Below are 20,567 nucleotides of genomic sequence, written 5' to 3'. Positions count from 1 at the left end.
CTTTCCCTGTTGCTACCCAGCTTTGACCTGGCCAGCCACAACCCTACACCCTACCGGGTGCCCCGATAAGCTCATCACACCCCACTGTTTGAAAACCAATGCAGCAGAGCCAGGAGGCCCCAGCTGAGATCTGGGCCCCTTTGCGTTGAGTGCTGTATAAACACCCAGTGAGAGGCTGTCCCTACCCCAAAGAGCTTACAGCCTGGACAGACAGAGAGCAAGAAGGGAAACAGAGGTGCAGCGACTTGCCCATGGTCTCAGAGCAAGACAGTGGCAAAGCCAGGAACAGAACCAGGTCTCCTTCCTCCCAACCCTGTGCCCTGCAGGATTGATCCTGCACCAATCAAGTCCATGGGAGTGTTTCCACTGACTTAAAAGGGAGCAGGATCTAGCTGTGGCAGGGAAGAGAGCTGCATAGACACAGATTAATTTAATGACAACAGACCCAACTGGGTGTCTGAACAGCTTGGAGGCGGAAGCAGGAGGTGGATTGCTAATTTTGAGTTAAGCAACTGAATGGAGCATGTCTTCACGTAATGAAAATCATTCATTCCCTTGGGTATTTGAATTGAGTGTGCTGTACGTGGCCTGTTTCACTGGACCCATTTCAGTAAACCGCATAGTAAAGGCTTCCTAGGGAGGAGGCGAGTGAGTTTGCTGGGTCAGCTCCCACCATAGACATACCCCCCAAAAACCCAGCAAGCTGGCAGCTAATCTAGACACCTGGTGCCTGAGTGCACACCCACAGAGGCTTTTAATAACCAGCTCACATGTCTCCAGTACCCCTTCAACCCTGAATACTTTGCAAACAAGCCTGACCCAGCATCACCTATGGGAGCTGAGCAGATCGCAGTGCAATGCCCTGTTTAATTCTATCTGACAGCGTCAGAGCAACCGTGTCCAGCCAAGGCTGCAAACCATGCACTTCCAGAGGCCTGTTCCCGCAGTCCTTACACAGGCAAAGCTCCCATTAACAAAAGCAGCTTTATCGAGGCCAAAACTAGACTCCCACCTCTCTTTAGATCGTGGCTGTATACGTGGCCCGCGCTGAACTGGTGAGCAGGCAGAAATCCTGCTCTCCCGGCACTTCCCAGATTAGGAGACTTGCATATTTTGGTAGCACTGCCCATTATGCTGAGCAGGAGAGCAGTGGCACAGCGGCAAAGAACCATCGCTCCCTAGCTGTGCTCTCGGGTCACCTAACACAGAAGCATATGTTGCAATATTAATATCCTGGTTGTCCTTTTAGAATGGTCCAGGAAGCAATGAGTATCACTTTTAATTAAGGAAAATGATGATTACAGATCATCTGGCAGGTTTACCACTGATGCAAACAAATGATTGCAGGCTAACACACACAAGGTAACAGACAACAGCTTCTTTACGCACATACAATAATTCAGCTGTTATTTGGCAGGTGCTGTATTTGTCTGTTCTGTACATCCACATACATTTAACTCAAGCAGCTGCGCATCAGCCACTTGTCAACTATCAGGGTGAAAAGCATTTAATTAATCCCATGTCTCTCCCCCAGGAATTCCCCCCAACTGAGGACAGTCCATCCACGTCTAAGAGGAGTAGGAACGCATGTTATGTTGCCTGAATTCAAACTTTTACCACTCTTAGACTAAACAGTCACTGAGTAAAGACCCTTTCCGCTTCCCAGCCAAGTCTTTGGATTTAAAGATTTAAACTAAGCAAAGTACATATTAAATGCACCTTCTCAGAGGAATGTCATTGCCTGGGCTCCTGATGGCTTGGCTCCTCCATGTGAATTTTCACAAGCTGGCTGCATTTCAGCTGAAATGCAAGCTATGCCTCCAATCAAAAAGAACAGAGATGGAGGCAAACTACTGACTTCTGGTCACTTCACTAGCACAGATCTAGTTTCCAGGCTGTGATTTCCCCTTGCCGTTTGTTCAGGTCTTTCTGGCGTGGCTACAGGGCAGCATCATACTGCCAGTGCCTTTTCTCCCGCCTCTGCCCTGCCTTCTCATGCATCAGCATTTCCTTCTTCTCCAGCTCTCCTTCACTCAGACTTTGGCTGGGTGATCATCTCTGGCCTGTCTTACACAGAAGGCCAGACTAGGTAGTTCCTTCTGGCTTTAAAATTTCAGCTGGTGTAAATTTGTAGCTCCAATTACTTCAAGTGAACAACCACCATTTAGACAAGTTGATAATCAGGGCCTTGTAGATCTAGGAGAACCATTTTTCAAGCACCACTGACCTCTAAGCCCTTGAGGGCTAGAACTATTGGGATTTTGTGTTTCAATAGCACCCGACAAACAGCAGCTACACGGTGTGCGTTTCAGTGGTATGGCTGTAGCGGCACAGCTGTGTCACTAAAACGTACATAGTGTAGCCACAGCCTCAGTAAGATACAGGCGAAGCAGTCAGAATGCAAGAACTTTCTAAGCACAATTAAAGCTTCAGCCAAAAGCCAAGGGAAGAGCCAAAGAGAGCTAGATTTTTATTTGCATCACTGAAATATAGCTAAGAAGCTCTCTCCTTAGTCCTGTCAATAAATACAAGCTGCCAAGTGTTAGTACCTGGCTGTCTCTGTATTAGACTTGGAATGAAAAACACTCCAGTTGGCTAATGGTGAGCCAGAAAGCTCATTACTGAAACCCAGACTGGGATAAAGACAGGAGGGCTCCATAACCGCATTAGAAGTCTTTTGCAACCTTGAAGTGAACAAACTGACATGGGCTCAGTCACCTAAGAGCTTAAGTGCATACTGGCACCTCTGCCAGAACGGGTAACTTTTCCTAACTTCACCTAGGAGTGAGCGGACCCTGTTTGACTCATGCAGATGAACTATAGTGCAGCTAGGAAAGGTCTGTCCCCTAAACCTGGTCTACAGAGTCTCTTACGTTGCTATGGCTGGAGGAGGAGGAGGGGCAAGGTTAACTGACAGTTATACCAGTACTACCCCTAGTGTGGATGCAGCTATGCTGTTATAAAGCTATTTTACACTGGTATAGCTTATTCCCTTTCCCGTGCAGGAATAAACTACCAGTAGAAGCGTTTTATACCAGTATAGCTGCACCCATGGGAGGGAAGCTGTACTGCAGCGATCGGCAACCTTTGGCACACGGCCTGCCGTCCCTGGTTTGTTTACCTGCCACGTCCGCAGGTTCGGCCGATTGCGGCTCCCACTGGCAGCGGTTCGCCGCTCCAGGCCAATGGGGGCTGCGGGAAGCGGCGGCCAGCACGTCCCTCAGCCAGCGCTGCTTCCCGCAGCCCCCATTGGCCTGGAGCGGCGAACCGCTGCCAGTGGGAGCCGCAATCGGCCGAACCTGCGGACGTGGCAGGTAAACAAACCGGGAACGGCAGGCCGTGTGCCAAAGGTTGCCGATCCCTGCTGTACTGCATCAATTATACCCATGTAGTTAGAGACAACTTTTGTGGGTAGACACGTCCCCAGGGCCTGCAGAGTATCTTCATGATTGTACAGACACTCCTTGACTTACACAATCGTTCCATTCCAGAAAGCTTTGCATAACCTGACTTTTATGTAAGTTGGAAACGTATATTGTGCAAGCATTAAAAATCTGACATTTTCTGCTCTAAATCAATTTTCTTTCACTTACGAACTGGTCCTGCACTCTTGCTATCGCTTGGTTGCTTTCAAGGCATGATTTGAATGAAATAATAGGGTGAAATAACAGAAATACAGTATCACTGAAATAAGACCAGACTGAGAGGCTGTGAGCGCACAAAGCCTTCCCTTGTAGGAGATGCTACTGCTGTATTCCTCCGCACACTGCACTATAGTACTGTACTTTGCATTTGCATATGCTATGCAATGTTTTTCCACAACTCAAAAATTTTATGTATATATGCCTTATGGAACTTTTTGTGTAAGATCGAATTTGCATAAATCAGGTCTTGCGTAACCCAGGGAGCATCTTTATAGTGCAAAAGACAACCCACCTCCTTGGGGGTAACAGTAAGTGACACAGCCCTTCACTGCCTGGAGGATTTTACAAGGGAAAAAGCCCAAGATGGATCAGAGGGAGGTGCTCAGATAATAGTGATGAACCTACACAGAATAGACTGTGGGATTCACAGGATTTCCTGCTGCTGCTTTTTATTAATGTCTCTCCTCACTGTCTGCAATAACACCTTGGAAGCTGCAAACTGAAATCGGTTTCCCTAACAACTCACTCATCGTTGCAGGGCTGCTCAGAGGAGTAGGGAACATTGCACTTAGTGTTATTGCAGGGCTACTCGCAAATGCTGGGCTTCCTCATACTAGTTTCCTTTGTTATCACAGGGTTGCTGGCCTGTGCACATTGGCTTATCGGAGGGCAGCTGGCATGTGCTTGCCTGCACAAGCTGGTTCTATTGTAGGGTTGCTCTTGCATGCTGGACTGCATGCACTGGATTAGAATTGTAGCTTTGCTCTTGAGTGCTGGGTTACATACACCAGCTTATCGTCTCTTATTTTCCTTACAGGAAACAGCATTAAAACACTTGAGTGGCGGGAAGCAGGGGAGGGGAGAGTGCTTTAAGAAAGTCATAGACTTTGCCAATATATAAGAAATCAAAGGGGTGGTGACATGCCAGGCCTTGGTGCTCAGAAATGTCTAGGGAACAGCTGCATTTGCTCTATTTCTAGTCCTCATCTGGTGTGTGTTCGTTTAGCTCAAGTGACTACAATGGAGCTCCACAGACTTTACCAGAGATGCTTTACACCAGCTCAGGATCTGTCCCTTATGCATCCCTCTCTAACATCAGGCTGTGAAATCCTGGCCATGCTGAATTCAATGAGGCCAGGGTCTCACTCTCAAATACTTAGTGAGAAGAAAGTGGCATCAGATCCAGAGTTCAGAAGATTTTTATTTTCCACTTGGCCTTAAGTCCAGACAGAGGGCTCTCTACATGGGGACCTTCACACCAGGGAAAACAGCAAAGCAGTGGTACATCATGTGGATGAACTAAGGACATGTCCACGTTACAAATTAAGTCGACCTAATTTACGTCAGCATACATCCACTATAGTAATTACTTCACTTATGCATGTCTACACCTTGCTTCTTCAGCCAGCGGTGCACATCCTTGCTAGGAGCGCTTGTGTCGATTGTACTGTCAGTGTGGGGCATTGTGGGCCGACTCCTGAAAGCCAATAACTGTTGAGATAAGCAACGTAGTGTCTACACTGACACTGAGTTGACCTGACTACATTGACCTTGACTCAACTCCACTTCCACAAGCAGCGTAGAGTCAGCATAGCAAGGCAGTTACGCCGGCAGGAGTGAAATTTAAGTGTAGACGCTTATGTAGTTAGTTGACGCAAGGCCGCTTACGTTGACCTAACTTTAGTATAGACCCAGGCCTACGTTTCGTTCTGCTGTTACTTGAATTCAGCAAGCTCCTCACCTCGGTAGTCAAGGTAAGGCAGAGTCAATTGGTCTGGGGAATGATTCTTTCAGGGACTGTATGTGAATAGTTTCCAAACTGTTTGGTGACACAGTTAGTAACTACCCTGTAACGCCAAAGGTTGAGCAAACTTGCTGCTGCTTACTCCAGTACCTGTCAATCTCACTGTGCTGCAAGCCGCCTCTTAGGGGTTTAATTGTCACAATGTTCTACCCCTTCCATGACTCAATCCTGCAACCTGTAATAAACTCGGCACAGGAGAGCCCCCAAACTAAAATAACAGGGGTGTTGCAAAAGAAGGATTGAAGTGCACTGGATGAACGGTGGGGAAGCTCATGCGGTCTCTGCTCTGATCAAGCCAGTTCCACGTGGACTGCATTCCTCAGAGGGCCTGACTGCTGAGCCTCCTGGCAAGTTAGCTGGCCCACAGTCAAATATACAAAAGAGAGAAAATGATCAGATCCCCTTAACGTCGAGTTATGTCAAATGAAGTCATTCAATCCAAAACATAAGCCAACTCTAATAAACCAACCAGCAACCCAGTAAATAAAGACAGGATGTAATAAAACAAGCAGACAGGCCAGCTCTATGGGCTACATCGTGGGGATACTCGTGTATATGCAGCAGGTCAGCTACTCTGAGACTGCCAGGCTGTGTAAGCCCCCAAATGTCAGGCTACGTCATCCTCCATGGCAGTGTTTCCCAAACCTGGGACACAGCTTGCGTAGGGAAAGCCCCTGATGGGCCAGGCCGGTTTGTTTATCTGCCATGTCCGCAGGTCCGGCCGATCGCGGCTCCCACTGGCCGCAGTTCGCTGCTCCAGGCCAATGGGAGCTGCTGAAAGCGGTGGCCAGTTCGTCCCTCAGCCAACAAGTTACATTAACTAATTACCTCTCGTTTCTAATTATTTCCTGTTCCTTCCAATTTAACATGAGCAGGGTGAGCCTAGAAATCTTGTTCTCATTGCTGTTGTCAGGTCACTGATCCTTACAGGAGTATAAAAAGCTGCAGGAAAGCACAGGCAACCTGAGCCTAATGACCTTTGTCAGTGTAGACAAACTTCATGTGCATGTGTTGTAAACATTTACATTACTCCCAACATCATTGGCCCTACTCTCCTTTAGAGCCATGTAAATCCAGAGTCACACCATTTACTTTGAACGAATGACTCTGGATTTACACTGGTGTAGCTGGGAGAAGAAAAGGGGCCTGAATATGCTATTACAACATTAGTAATGCAGTTACACATTTCTTAATGAAATTCCATCGTTAAGACAAAGAGATAATGGATGAATTATCTTTAGAGCAGTGCACTGTATAGGTTTATTGGCAGTGAACTCAGGAAATGCTCTGGTATCGAATACAAAATTCCCCCTTCCCTGTGCAATGCTGCACAAATAGGGGAATTTTCTGCCTTCTTCAGAAGCATCAAGCACAAAAAACACCTGTAAGCTAATGGCTCTCTTAGCATGCTTAGCAGTGAGTGAAGCACACTGAAATGTCCCTACACCGTGCAAAGACCAGCATGCATTTACCAGTCCTTTCAATAGCCTCGAGATACTGGTAATTCAATTTTTAAGTCAATTTCCTGATTCAGTCAGGTCTCACATTGGTTGTCAAATCTGTCCTTAAACCTATATTCCAGCAGATCCAGGCTCCAGTATCCAAGGTTCCACTCACCTACTCTGAAACAGGACTCTGGATGTCCTTTTTGTCTTCACCCTATACTTCTTATTGTGGGTTCAGCTTTAAAAAACATAACATAAATGCAAAGCTTTCTGAGAGTCTGTCACTCTGCTATGACTGCTCCTTGGAATGTACAGGTAGCTAATAAAAGCTGGAAACATCTGGGTGTTAAACTGAATAGAGATTTAAAGGGGACAGAGGATAGAGGTGAGATTCTGTGCAGCTGTGCCCCAAAGAGGTGCAGCATAGAACTGGCAGCTCAGGACGGGGGGGGGGGGGGCACTAAAGTGGGTTAAGATGCCTTTCTGTGGCCCACAGCATATTTCAGATGCTCTGGGGCCTACATTACGGCAGCCTCCTGGGGCGGGCCCTATGAGGTACAGTGCAGATCTGAATCTTAGTGGCCTAGAATCTTCCCTCCTACTCCAGCCACGCACCTGATCCACTCCTTACACCAGAGCTTATGGCTGTTCCCCTGGTGCCTGCACCAGGGGAATCCTACCCCAGCCAGCGTATGCTGTTCGGCCCTACTTATTCAACATAAAGGGGCCAGAGCACAGCTGGGGATCTCACCCCAGGTCCCTGCTTGAGCCCTCTCCCTTTCTTTCCAAACTGCGACCACCCCTGTGCATTTGCCATCTGCAAGGCTTGCCAGCACCGCTGATTTTTATTGGCTGTTTGTTTGTTTGTCTGACTTCAGTAGGGCCAAGATTTCCACCTTTCTCTTTAGTGGCGCCAGCTGCATTTTATACAGAACCCTTCATATAATGAGGTTTTCATGCCATGACTAACAGTTAGCTGGGTAAAAACTGAGTAAGTAGCTCTGGCTCTAGGAGGTCTGTGTATATTTTTCCCTCCTGTTTCAGTCTGCACAGCTATGTGCCTACTCATTGGATTGTCCTAAGAGCATGCAGGAGAGGATACAGGACAATGACCAGGAAAAGAAACTCTGCCTTCCACATATTGCCCTCTAATTTACCGCAGTCCTGAGGAAATCGGTGCCTTGTTCAGCTCTCCCCCTTTCCTGGCCCAGAAGACGCTGCCTATCTGAACAGTACCCAGAGGAGCAAGAAGTGCAACAAGAAAATGCCAAAGCAATAGAATTCTAAGCAGATAGCTCAGATCTGGAAAAGTGCTGCGGGGGGGTGGGAGAGAGAGATACGCCTGCTGTTCAGTTGTGCTGGTGCCAGGAATGGGCTGATATTTGCAGCCGAGATGCAGCAGCGCTGTCAGTTTCTGTGGCCAGGGGAAAATCCTGCGACCTTTACTCAGCCTCTCATCAGCAAAAGTCCTTATTTAGCCAGTGACTTGCACAAAGGGGCCCTGACCTTGCTGTGCACCGGTAGATGATACAACATAAAAGTGAAATAATGATGAGTTGTGCCTGCATAAAGACTGCAGGATTGGAATCATAGAAGATTAGGGTTGGAAGAGACCTCAGGAGGTCATCTAGTCCAACCCCCTGCTCAAAGCAGGACCAACCCCAACTAAATCATCCCAGCCAGGGCTTTGTCAAGCCGGGCCTTCAAAACCTCTAAGGATGGAGATTGGACCTTAACTTTCATTATGTGCTAGTGTCTTAACTTGTTTTCATAACACTTATCACCTTTTTGCCACCATTTTAATTGTGCAGCTACTCAAGCACCTCAACAGGCTGGGGACATGAATGGCTTTTTCACTATCCCGCATCATGTTTGCCTTCCAAAGGAAGCGGTGTGGCCTATCAGAGTACAGGACTGGACTCCAGAGACCTGGGTTCTAGTCCCAGCTCTGCCAGTGGCCTAATGAGTGACCCAGGGCTAGTCACTTCATCTCTCTACCTTGGTTTCTCTCTCTGTAAAATGGGACTGATGCTTATCTAGCATATCAATGGAGATATTTATTACTTTCATTGGATAGGTAGTAATGCAAGTGCTCCAACTGTTCTGTATCGGTTTCTATATCCCAGTCAGCACTGTAATATCTGAGCACCTTCCAGTAATACATTAAGGAATATGACTAACATCTGTCCTGTGTTTCTGCTCTCCTTGTTGCCCCGGGGGAGAAATGTGTGCAGTGGAATGGTTTCTTCTGGATATTTATACATACACAATGTACATCTGCATAAAGACACATACACACTGCTAGGGGCTTGCTAGGGAAGGCAAGAACTGGGCCTCGCACTTAGAGCGGAAGGTGGTGAGATCGGCTCCTGTGGGTGAACTGACGGTACAAATATTGGCTTGGATCCTGCATGTTTATCCCCACAGGCAGACCCTGGCACCTGAATGGAGCCCCATTGATTTCAAAGACTTGCGCTTGGCGCCAGCTGGGGATTTGTGCTACAAACTACCACTGACTTCAATGGCACTCTGACAACTTCTACCAGTTGAGGATCTGTCAAAGGGATGATGCTCTTTAAACTGAAGTCCCTGCTTTGAAATACATCAAATAAGGAAGATGAGATGTTCCAGTCCCAGCTCTACCACTGACTCCCTACATGACCTTGGGCAAGTTACTTAACCTCTCGGTGTCCCTCATTTATCTATGTGCCTAGCTAAAAGGTGTGCCGTGACCCTGGCATAAGACAAATACACCTGCTTTTTCAAACCAGACAGGGACAGCAGTCTGTGCTGAAGGATATGTTGTGCTAAGACGTGCTGGACCGCATGCCAAGGTTTGTGGAAGCTTGTGAAGCTCCTAGTTAGCAGCATTAAAAAAACATGAAATTCAAATTTCTATGACTTAAATAAACGTGCCACACGTTCTGCCAGCTGATAGAAATACTGTCTGGGCAAAAGCAGGAAGATCAGCTCGAGGACTGCGACACTCATGCGTCTTGTTCCTCTTTCCAAACATTTTCCTTTCCTTACATGGTTATTTTTACTCATTAGTTTAACAGGCGCTTTTTTTCCAGTGCTCAGCCTTTCATCCCAGCCTCGCTGTACAGGTGCAATAAGTTGCTTGCACAGACACCTTGGGCTTTTCTCTTTATGCAGAAACAAAACTGGCTTCAAGTCCCCCTCACATCTAGCTAATGTTCAGTATAATAGATCTAGCTGATGATCTATTATAGAGTAAGAGCCAAGTTCATCCCTGGAGCTACTTTGTTGCCTAGACTGAAATTATGCCAGAGATCAATTAGGGCCTAACAGGGTCATTTTCACTTGTAAGCTTTTCCCCAAAAGCAAAATAACCTGCTTTTCACAACTAGCTCTTAACCCACTTGGCTCTTCACAGCTTGTTCAGAGCCAGACTGGTGCCGCTGGCTGGCAGAACCTTGTCCCTGTGTCACTGTTGGACACATCCAGATGAGCGAGGGGACGCTAACGTGGCATGGAATTTGGAAGTGCAATAGCAAACACCCTTTAGCTGCCGCCTCAGGTCTCTGCAGCAAGGACTGAGGTGCTCCAAGAGCTAAAATGATGTCATTGACTGCCCCGAATGGCATTCCCTAAGACAAAGTCGCTCAAGACATGCATCTGCTGCCCCCACGCTGACATTAGTACACTCAGACCAGGGTGAGGAGAGAGGTGACAAAGGGTGAGAAGAGAGAGATTTCTTCCTTCAAAATCTCTCTGCCTGCAATGGCACTAATGATTTCCGGAAGACTCTCAGGTGTGCAAATGGAGGCTACAGATTACTCCTTTCTTTTTTCCTTAGCTATTAGCTCTTCCAATGATCTGATGGCTGTGACTCTGTGCAAGTCACTTCAACTATCCCTGCCTCAGTTTCCCCTCTGTCACTTTGCCTGGTCTGAACAGTGAGCTCTTCACAGCAGGGACTCCCTCACTACGTTTGTATAGCACTCAGCCCTGATCTCAACTGGGCCCTCCAGGTGCTGCTGTAAAACAAATAAAGACTAGTGATAAGCAAGATGGGGTGATGGCTTATTCCGTTAGCTTTTCGGTGTCTGGACATAATCAGTCAAGTCCAACCAAGACAAGTTTTGTTGTCTCCATCTGCCTTCATTCTGGGGGTGAGTTTGATGTGCATGACCACCCGCCTCTCCTCATGAGGGGTCCAGCACTGAAGAAGATTGAGAAACTGGCAGAGCATGGGCAGCAGGGGATACAGTTGGCAGAGACCCTGCCCCTTCAAATAAGTGATCTGGATCACTCACAGGCATGGCACCTACTTCACCATATGTATCACCAAAAACAAAAAATCTATATTTCAAGAAGTTTGAGGCATCTGGTCAAGTAACAGTTTTGCAAGCCCCCACAGCCTCTCATCATCCCATTTATCTCTGGAAGTAACAGCACTAATAAAAATCCAGTGACCTGAGTGGCGGGAGGGAGTGGCACTGCTGAGTCCCCAGTGAAACATCAATCACATTTGTATTTTCATTCTGCCAAGGTCCACTGGCTGCTTTGCCTTCCATTCTGCTCAAGCAAAGGCAATCCAGATTGTTAGAATACTGCCTTTTACGTTCCTGACACGTCTGCAGGTTATAAGAGGCTTTTTAGCACTGGGGGGGAAGGAGGGAGGAAGAGAAGGGAGGAATCTAGGCCATCGATGTTCATCAGGTTTAGCTGATGGCATGAATATTTCAATCCTAGCACCTTCTATTTCTCTGTTCAAAACTACAGTATTTCCATAAAACTATTTTCAAATCACCACCTCTGTCCCGCTTTTCTCTGCTTACAACCTCAGTCCTTCAGGAGTTATTCAAAGCCTTTGTTTTCAAAATGAAGTCTGCCTTTAGGCCCTGATTCAGAAAAGCATTCCCCTATTCAGCAAGGCACTTAATCACACACTGCACTCTATGGATATATTCAAGGGCTGCAGTGAACAGGGGTGGACCTCTGCAAAGCACTCTAGCAAGTGCTTAATTGCAGCCTTCCTGCCTGGAATGTCTGTGGAGCAGGGGTCGGCAACCTTTCAGAAATGATGTGCCGAGTCTCCATTTATTCACTCTAATTTTAAGGTTTCATGTGCCGGTAATACATTTTTAGAAGGTCTCTTTATATAAGTCTATAATATATAACTAAACTGTTGTATGTAAAGTAAATAAGGTTTCTTAAATGTTTAAGAAGTTTCATTTAAAATTAAATTAAAATGCAGAGCCCCCCGGACCAGTGGCCAAGACCCAGGCAGTGTGAGTGCCACTGAAAATCAGCTTGTGTGCCACTTTTGGCACACATGCCATAGGTTGCCTACCCCTGCTGTGGAGAGAGCGTACAGTCTGCAGCTCTTGCTCAGGCTTCAATCCCGAAACGAGTTATTTTACACCCAGGAGAAGCCCCACCAAATTTAATGGGACTCATTGAGCATGTGCAGAAATCTTTGCAGAATCATGGCTTAAAAACCACAATAAACTCAAAACTGCTTTTTTCTATCTTCCCTATAATTTTCAATCCACCCAAGTGATGTTAAATTGGTACATCGCACCCCAGTAAAGAAACCGTATCACTGAATAAAATTTCACCAAGTAATTATTACTTGTGGCATCACCACTCTTTCAGTGGGATAAAACATGAGTGGTATTGCACAGCTAATCAGAGCTACAGTTTCATTTGTTACCATGGGCCTTACCTACCCAGCCACAGGCATCTCCTTTTACCAAGAATAGATTTTAACTGGTTCCGCATGTTACAGATGTTGTAGTATCAGCAGTTTATACCATGTTTACAACCATCTTTTGCTAATGAAATATTACATATAAACCCCAAACATTTACACTTCCTTAGCACTCTTATAACCCATATTTAAAGATCTATGAGAAAAATTTAAGTCCTAAATGCCATCAAGAGACCATTATTATTATTTTTGTTAGAGGCTATAATTAGAATGTTAACTTATTTTGGAATAAGAATATTTTTTGTAGTGCAACTTTTTCTTTTCTTTTCCAAGTAACTTCACTTGCAGAGGTTTCACTGTAAGCAGAATCGCAATGTGCAGACTGTCGTACATTTTAGCATGGGACTTTAATTTTCTTTCCCTACAGGTTAATATCACCACAGCCTGCCAAAGCCTTTCTTTAGGGACCCCTCCTACTGTCATTTAGCTGAATTTGGCAGTTAGTCCCTCTTTTCTTTTAGGGACAGTCAGAGTAATTGTTTGAACTTTCTTTTCCTGTGTTTCAAACAGCACTTGTGAGTTATAAGGACCTAATTTACTTTGTGACATTTATACTATTTACATTGTTCACTTCACTCCCCGGGGACACCCCTAATCAATTTCACTTTCAGGATCTTCATATATTAGCATAACACTGCAGGGGAATATTTGTTTTAACAACATTCTGGTTTAGTTTCAAGCAAACATTTCTATTAGTCTTAGGGTTTGTAAAAGCGTGGTTTTTTTTTTTTTTTTTTTAGTATTAGCATCATTGATCTCAAACTGCTCAGGGTGCACACATTGAGAGCTAACTCTTACGCCCTCTGCTGGCAATGTAGCAGAACAAAATACATGTATAGGTCCTACCTACACAGGTAGGTATCTTAATGTCTCCCTGGCAGGCTGATGAATTTAAATTCAAAACACCTGAAAGCCAGAAGACAATCCTCCTCCTCAGATTTCCAAAACTTGGGTATCAACTACTGAACCCTCTAGCTGATATATTAGAACTTAGAGAAGGAAAAGGAAGATGCTAAAAGAATAATGGCTCTTCCATTTTTGCAATCTTAACATTTTTAGCAAAACCAATAGCTGTTAAAAACAAGGAACAGAGATTAGCAGCAAGTAAAAGCTCATAGGTATTAGAGGGAAGCCCTTTTAGGGCAATGAATTTCTCATGCAACAACTGTAGGCCTGATTCTGCAAACACTTAAATATATGCATAACTTTATACATGCAGGTAGTCCCAGAAAGCATAAGTTTATATGTTTGCAGGACTGGATTCACAGAATAAGATTTCCTGAGCCTTCCAATTGATCCCATATCCACTGATAATTACAGTGAATCTTGGCCAAAAGAGAAACCCTCTTCAACCAAATTGGAGCAACAAGCGTAAATTTCTAGCAATCATTTTAGACATCTGCTAAGTGGGTTTGTATCTCATGACAAAGTACACAGTGTACAAAACAGAAACATCTGTTTACCCAGAGTGCAGCTTTATCTTCAATTTGGGAAGCAGGCTGGATGAGCGTCCTACAGCATAGCAATAACACACGAGACTATAGTGCTTTTTTTGTTTTCAATACTGTGCCCACACTCATATCTGCTTGAGTACCTCAGTTCTATTCTCCTTATGACCCTTCCAGGCCAAGTGAGACCAGGTGCAACAAATGCCCCCTAGGAAAGTTCCAGCCCTTGAATTAGGAATAGGCTTTCTCATTCAGGAGCTTCAAGTGTACCCCCATCACAGTATTCCTGCCACACACACTCTGGAGCTCCCTGTGCAAGATTGGTATTTTGAGACCATGGGGGGTATTAAGTGATTTTTTTTTTTTGTATTTATAAGTTGCTAGAACCAACAGCATATGCAGACAATAGTTGACAGAAAAACAAGTACAGCCAGGCATGCACATAGCATTTACACACTGCAGCCCATCCTATGATTGCTAAGTGGAGTAGTTAAGAAAATATTTATCCCTAACACTGCAAATGCTTAACATGTGCTTAACTTGAAGATCCACTCACATGCTTATTGTTAAACACATAAGAATTTGTAAAATCAGAACCTCAAAGATCAATACCCACCATTAGGCCTCGTATAAAGAAAATGATTCCCAGAACCCACAAAATGTGGATGGTTCCTCCCTCCCCCCCCATGACTGAGTTATGAGGTTAGAGTTAAATTTCCCAGGATGCCCTGTGGTTAGAGCTCTGCCAATCAGCTATCAAGTGGTCTCTTTAAAACAAGCTGCTCTGAAAGGAAACCTGCCTTGGAGGAAGAAAAAATGCTGATAGTGAAGCAAGTGTCTTAACAATGGGCCCAAACTGGTGAGTATCTTCACAAATATGCACACAGCATAAATACTTCTCTAAAGTTGAGAAGAAATAGCCTTGTTTTAAAATGCACATGGGAGTAGCAGGGTTCTCCTAATGCAGAAAGCTCTTCCAGCTCTTGCCTTCTTGGGAAGGGCAGTCTGAACGGGTGTTAGAGATCCCATTCTAGCTTTCAAAGGATGCAGCCTAATAACAGGACTAAAACTCCATTCACACTATAAGGAAGAAAGGTATGCTGGTATCACAAGGGGTATGTGCCCTGCCTCCGTTCAAAGGGCTGCAGGTTCAGAACAGTTTTTTCTATCTGACCTGGCTAAAAGATACCAGCTATGTTTTTAGTCTCTGTCTTGTCACAAAAAACAAGACAGTGGGATCTGATCTAGCTGTATGTACCCATAACCCCAGGCTTAATCCTACAGACCTCGGTAGTGTCTCTTTCTGTGTCTTCATTCAGCTGAAATGTTATTTGTAAATTGTAAAAGTGTGAGGTCACTTTGTTCCATGTCTTGTGCCTGATATTCTGTTCTCTAATGCATTTATCAACCTGGACTCAGCAATAACTCAAGTCGTCAGTAGAAATTGTGTGTGTATGTTTTGGGCATGTTACTAACGTCTGATATATGGTCCTTCAGAACAGCAAGGAGGTCAGTCTGCTCTGATTCTCCTTACTCCTTCCAGGAAGAAATATCTTAAAGGCCAACTCTGTAACACCTGGGTTAGCTCTATTTCCACAGTTCCAGTGTGTATAACTGCTCATATTAGCTTTCTTTATAGCTGTCTGAGTAAATCAGAGACTCGTGTGCTGAGATTTATCAGGTAGTAATTGATCCCAAATCTTAGCTTCCAAACCCCTGGTGCAGACAGTAACAGGTTAGGTATTAGGGGATTACAAACACTTGGACAATCTCATGCTGATAAATGGGAGAGGATTCCCAGTGAGGAAAATGTTCTGAACCACTGGTTTGCATTTAATTTCTTTACAATTAATGTGCTACCCTGTCAACCTTTATGCGTTTTAGATAACAGAGGGAAATATGTGGTGGTGTGGGGGCGGGGAGGTGGAGTTGTCAGTACAAAGAAAATTCTATATTATCCTGCAAAGGCGGGGAGGAGGGATGAAAGGGAGCGCATAGACCTGTGAAGAATCTGGGGGGCAAACCAAGGTTTGCAGGGGGCAGCTAGCCCCCTTGCCACATAACAAATGACACCCCTGTTGCAGGTATGCTGTGAGGGTCAGTCTTCTGGGCTTTGAAAACATGAATTGGTATGGCTAAGCATTAAGGTCTGTTTGGAATTCTAATTCCAGTGCATGGATCAGTGTGGTGCTAGTCTGAAAAGTGACTCTGCCCTGTGGGGTGTCTAAACTTCTCTCTGTCTTCAACATCAAGTGTGCTCAATTTTACTATCGAACTGGGGGGGCGTGTCCCTCTTCCCAGCTGCCAGCCCTAAAAACTCAGCCTGGGTTGTGTAAGTCTGACTAGGTTTTTTTCTACATGCGCAGTCCACCAGTAGCAGAGGTTCATGCAGACCAGATCTCGTCCTCACTCGAGACCTGTGGAATCCATCACTTTCAAATTATGCCTCTGGAGGCGGTGGGATTGCTCAGGTGCCACTGACTGAATTTTAGGAAGTGATCTTGATGCTGCAGAAGAAGAACCGGCATCCGAGCTCACGCTAGCTCTTTCCTGCTGCAGGGCTAACAGGACCAAAGAGCAATAAAAACGTGTCGCCATAGTCGGTGATTTATGACTTTACATATAAACACAGGGAGGATTTGTGGAACAGGAGACTTTATTTAAAAAAAAAACCCACCAAACACTCCTTGGAGGAGAACTGTATTTTAAATCTATATTCTAAGATATAGCTGTTGCCAGTGGCTATCTTTACTAATGAAGGTGCGATTGTGGCTGCTCCCCTCAGAATATAAATTCTTTTATGATACACTCGCAGGAGATTTCCAGATCTGCGAACTTTAATGGCTTCATTCCAGCTTCCTGCATAACCCTACAATTTAAAACATTGTTTGCTTTCTTACATGGTGTATTTGGGGGTTTTAATCTTTACTCAGCAGGGTTTGTAAAGTCCCTTCTCTCCCCCCACCCCCCTCTGCGCCAGTTTCAAAGGAGATGGATTACACTAAACCCCTCCCCCTTTAGAGAGGAAGAAGCCTGTAACGTCACCTGGTCATAAAATCAATCTCAGCCCTTCCAAAGCTCAAACTCTGCTTATTTCTCATTGATATTCTTTCTCAGGATGGGAGATCCCACAGCTGTCAGCCAATAAAAAGAACCACCAAGAACAGAGGCTGCATTCAAATGGAAGAACCTTGCCTCACTCAAAAGAGAAAACCGGTCCTTTACTCCTCTCCAGTTAGCAGCAGCAATTAATTAATTAATTAATAATAGCTAAGATCCCCCAATCATGGTCCAGGACCCTACTATGCTAGGTGTACAAACACAAAACAGAGTCCCTGCCTCACCGCTTACAGTCTAAAAAAGTCACAGAAAACTGATCTGAAAGGGGACACTACACCCTCCATAGATTTTGTTGATGTTTTTTTTCTCAGATATTCTCGTTGCCTGGTGCCAAGATCTCACTAACCCCTGGATCTGGGATGGCTCTTACACTGGTTTTAACCTTCTAAGGCTTGATTTCTCTGCTTAACATGCCTCCTTCCAAGGTAGCTCGGGCTGCGTTGAAGGCATACAAGGAACTGAGCCCACACCCTGACTGTCAGGTGCCTGGAAGCTCATTCTGTTGCTGTTCTAACATTATCTAAAGGCTGATCCTCTTTGGCTGTGAATTCCAGACTGTTCCTTTTGTACAGGATGTGTTGCATGTATCAATATTGGTCCTATCAGCAACTAGCCTGCTAAACATTAGAGCAGTCAACTGCCACCCTATGGTGGCCATTTGGAATGCAGCTGACCAACTCTGTGGACTACAGAGGAGCCAATTTCTGTCAGGGTGGTTTTTAGGCCTCTATTAATCCTACAGCAGCTTCCACAAACAATGTATTCGTGGGGCACAGCATTGCTACCCTCATCTGCTAGTGGACTAAAGAGAGGCTTGAGACAATGGACTGATGACTATAGGTGTTGGCAGATGATGCAGACAATGCCCCAGCCCTATGTTGGACAATGGGAACTGGCTGCCCAATGACAATAGCCAGCAGGGCACCAGGCATCAAGGAGGATCGCATATTAACTCACAATAAGGATTAAATGAAGATGTGAAAGGTGTGTGTTTGCAGGAAAAGATGCCTAGTAAAATGTCGAAGCATTCTTATTTGGGCATGCAGGGCTGTATTATAAGGCATGGGGAACATAGATGCAGGCCACCAGAGATGGCTATCCAGTCCCTTAGGGAAAAGGTAATTTGCACACACCCTTTTGCTAAAAGCTTCGCTAAGGATCTCGGCCTGAACAGATGTTGAGCAACAGCCTCAGTCGCTTGTCTTCCTGAGGATACAATTAAAACAGCGAGGAGTCGGGTGGCACCTTAAAGATTAACAGATTTATTTGGGAAGACGCTTTCACTCCTCGTTGTTGTGGCTACAGACTAACACAGCTACTCCTCTGATACCTGAGGATACCACTGACTTTCTCTCTTAACCCACTTCCCTCCCTGTCTGTCCCCCCGCTGTTAAGATTTTCTTAATAATTTGAGTCCAGTTCCTGAACTCTGGGTGAGGTTTAGATTTATTATTCCCTCGGGGGGACAAAAGAGAACTTGCTCTCTTGTTTGGAGGGCTGGAAAGCATCCATAGGATGGTATGGCCAGCTCTCTTTCGGTGCTTGTGCCACAGAGACTTGTTGGTTCTGATTTTCTTGGAATTTGTGGAACATTTAGTAACTCTATTATGCTGTCATCTGCCTTGTGCATTGGGAATTATGAGATGCTTGCTAGTGTTAAGTCACATGTGATCAAATAATCAAGAGCCTCTAGAGAGAAAATAAATGAGTGGACCGTTTAGGGAAATATGACTTAATAATCACTTCTGGACTATTTTGACCTGCTAAAAAATAAAGTCTCTTCCTTTTGTAAGGATGTGACAATTCATATATAAAACCTCCCCCTTTCACAAATCCCTTATGGGCTGGGGAACTGCTCTTTTCTGCAGGGTAACTTTTTTTTTAATTCATTTATTTTAATCAAACTTTAGATTTGTCAATAAAGGATCAAAGTCCCCTCCTACAATAACTGGTCTTGATCTTCTAAATCTATTGTTCTCTAGAGAAGCATTTAAGAGGGGCGATTCAGATTGAGGTAACTAATCACAGATTTAATTTATAGTCTGATAAAGAAGTCATTGCTTTAGCATCTGATCAGGCAAATAGTAACTCCTGCATGTACTCCCACTGAGACTATTTGAGAGAGTGAGCGTGTGCATGGAAAGAACTACTTTCAGGGTTGGGTCTTTACTCTCCAAGACACAATTAATTTGATTCTGCACCTTTGACTTTTAAGTGCATCTTCAACCTGTAAATATTGTTTGTAATTAACACAGAGGAGCTAAGCCAATTGTGATGCTCATGATACTCTGAGGTCACACATAACTAATGAATGTTCTGCTTGTGTTTCTTTTGCTGTAGTTACATTTTTATACTGAGATGCCACCTGCAAATTGAGTTATAAAATCTAAATGTATGCTGCCTTCATAAACTGCACCTACTTTCAGTAACTGTACAAAGTATGGATTCCTGTAGCCAGTATTTGCTATAGTTTGTTTTATTTTTGGCTCCTTCTCTGCATCTCTTGATTTATTTTTTTTTCCTTTGTTTGCCCCATACAAGCAAGTTAAGAGCTGACAGCACCCTGGGGTTTTAATGGAAGAAACAAATTCCTACATTTCTCATTATGTTCTGATAAATGCCCGCTTTGAGTGTAAATATGTAAACTAAACAGACCAACAAAACAGTGACTGCATGGAAGGGACGTGTGGCTAAGCAATAAATTGTGTCTATTAGCTCTGGTCAGATGAGCTTCTCCCCCCGCCCCCCCCAAGTGAAGAAAATGTTTTTCCCTTCGTGACATCTTGCCTACAACTACACAACGTAATCTGATTTTAAAAGCTTGCAATTCCCTCTAGCTGTCCACATGCTACTTCTCAAGCTCTATTTTCACACATTCCGCTTCTGAGGCCAGAAGGGACCATTGTGATCAACTAGTCTGACCTCCTGTGGCGCACAGGCCAGAGAACATCCTCAAAAATAATTCCTAGAGCAGGTGTTAAATCAAGATGGGATTTTTGTTTTTAAAAATCCATGATGGAGAACCCACCATAACCCGTGCTGCGTTGTCCCAATGGTTAATTACTCTTGCTGTTTAAATTTACACCTTATTTCCAGGCTGAACGTGTCTAGCTTCAACTTCCAGCCATTGGATTGTGTTCTACCTGAAGAGCCCACTATAAATCTTTGTTCCACAGGCAGATACTTTTAGACGGTGATCAAGTCACCCCTTAACCGTCTCTTTGTTCAACTAAATAGATTCTAGGAGCTCTATCACTGTAAGGCAGGTTTTCTAATCCTTTAACTGTTCTTGTGGCGCTTCACTGACCCCTCCCCAATTTATCAGCATCCCTCTTGAACTGTGGACACCAGGACTGCAGTAGCTGG

At 44.8% G+C, this 20,567-nt stretch overlaps 2 protein-coding genes across 8 annotated transcripts in view; one reads left to right on the top strand and one right to left on the bottom strand.

Annotated features, from left to right (window-relative positions):
* Nucleotides 1-20,567, bottom strand: part of MAP2K6 (mitogen-activated protein kinase kinase 6) — an 86,743-nt gene that overhangs the window by 53,984 nt on the left and 12,192 nt on the right. The window contains exon 1 of one of the 7 annotated variants that reach the window (XM_039500865.1): nucleotides 14,698-14,725. The exons of the other annotated variants lie outside the window; for them this stretch is intronic. The gene's annotated coding sequence lies outside the window, so the exon portion shown is untranslated. Of the gene's footprint in view, nucleotides 1-14,697; nucleotides 14,726-20,567 lie in introns of those variants that run through there. 7 annotated transcript variants of the gene reach the window in all.
* Nucleotides 14,822-20,567, top strand: part of ABCA5 (ATP binding cassette subfamily A member 5) — a 96,743-nt gene continuing 90,997 nt past the window's right edge. Inside the window, exons 1-2 of the mRNA XM_039500855.1 lie at nucleotides 14,822-14,940; nucleotides 17,199-18,319. The gene's annotated coding sequence lies outside the window, so the exon portion shown is untranslated. The remainder of the gene's footprint in view (nucleotides 14,941-17,198; nucleotides 18,320-20,567) is intronic.

Source organism: Mauremys reevesii, linkage group 15, assembly GCF_016161935.1.
Source record: "Mauremys reevesii isolate NIE-2019 linkage group 15, ASM1616193v1, whole genome shotgun sequence".
In the NCBI taxonomy this organism is placed as follows: Eukaryota; Metazoa; Chordata; order Testudines; family Geoemydidae; genus Mauremys; species Mauremys reevesii.
The sequence above is the reverse complement of the archived record's forward strand: the minus strand, read 5'-3'. Positions and strand labels throughout refer to the sequence as shown.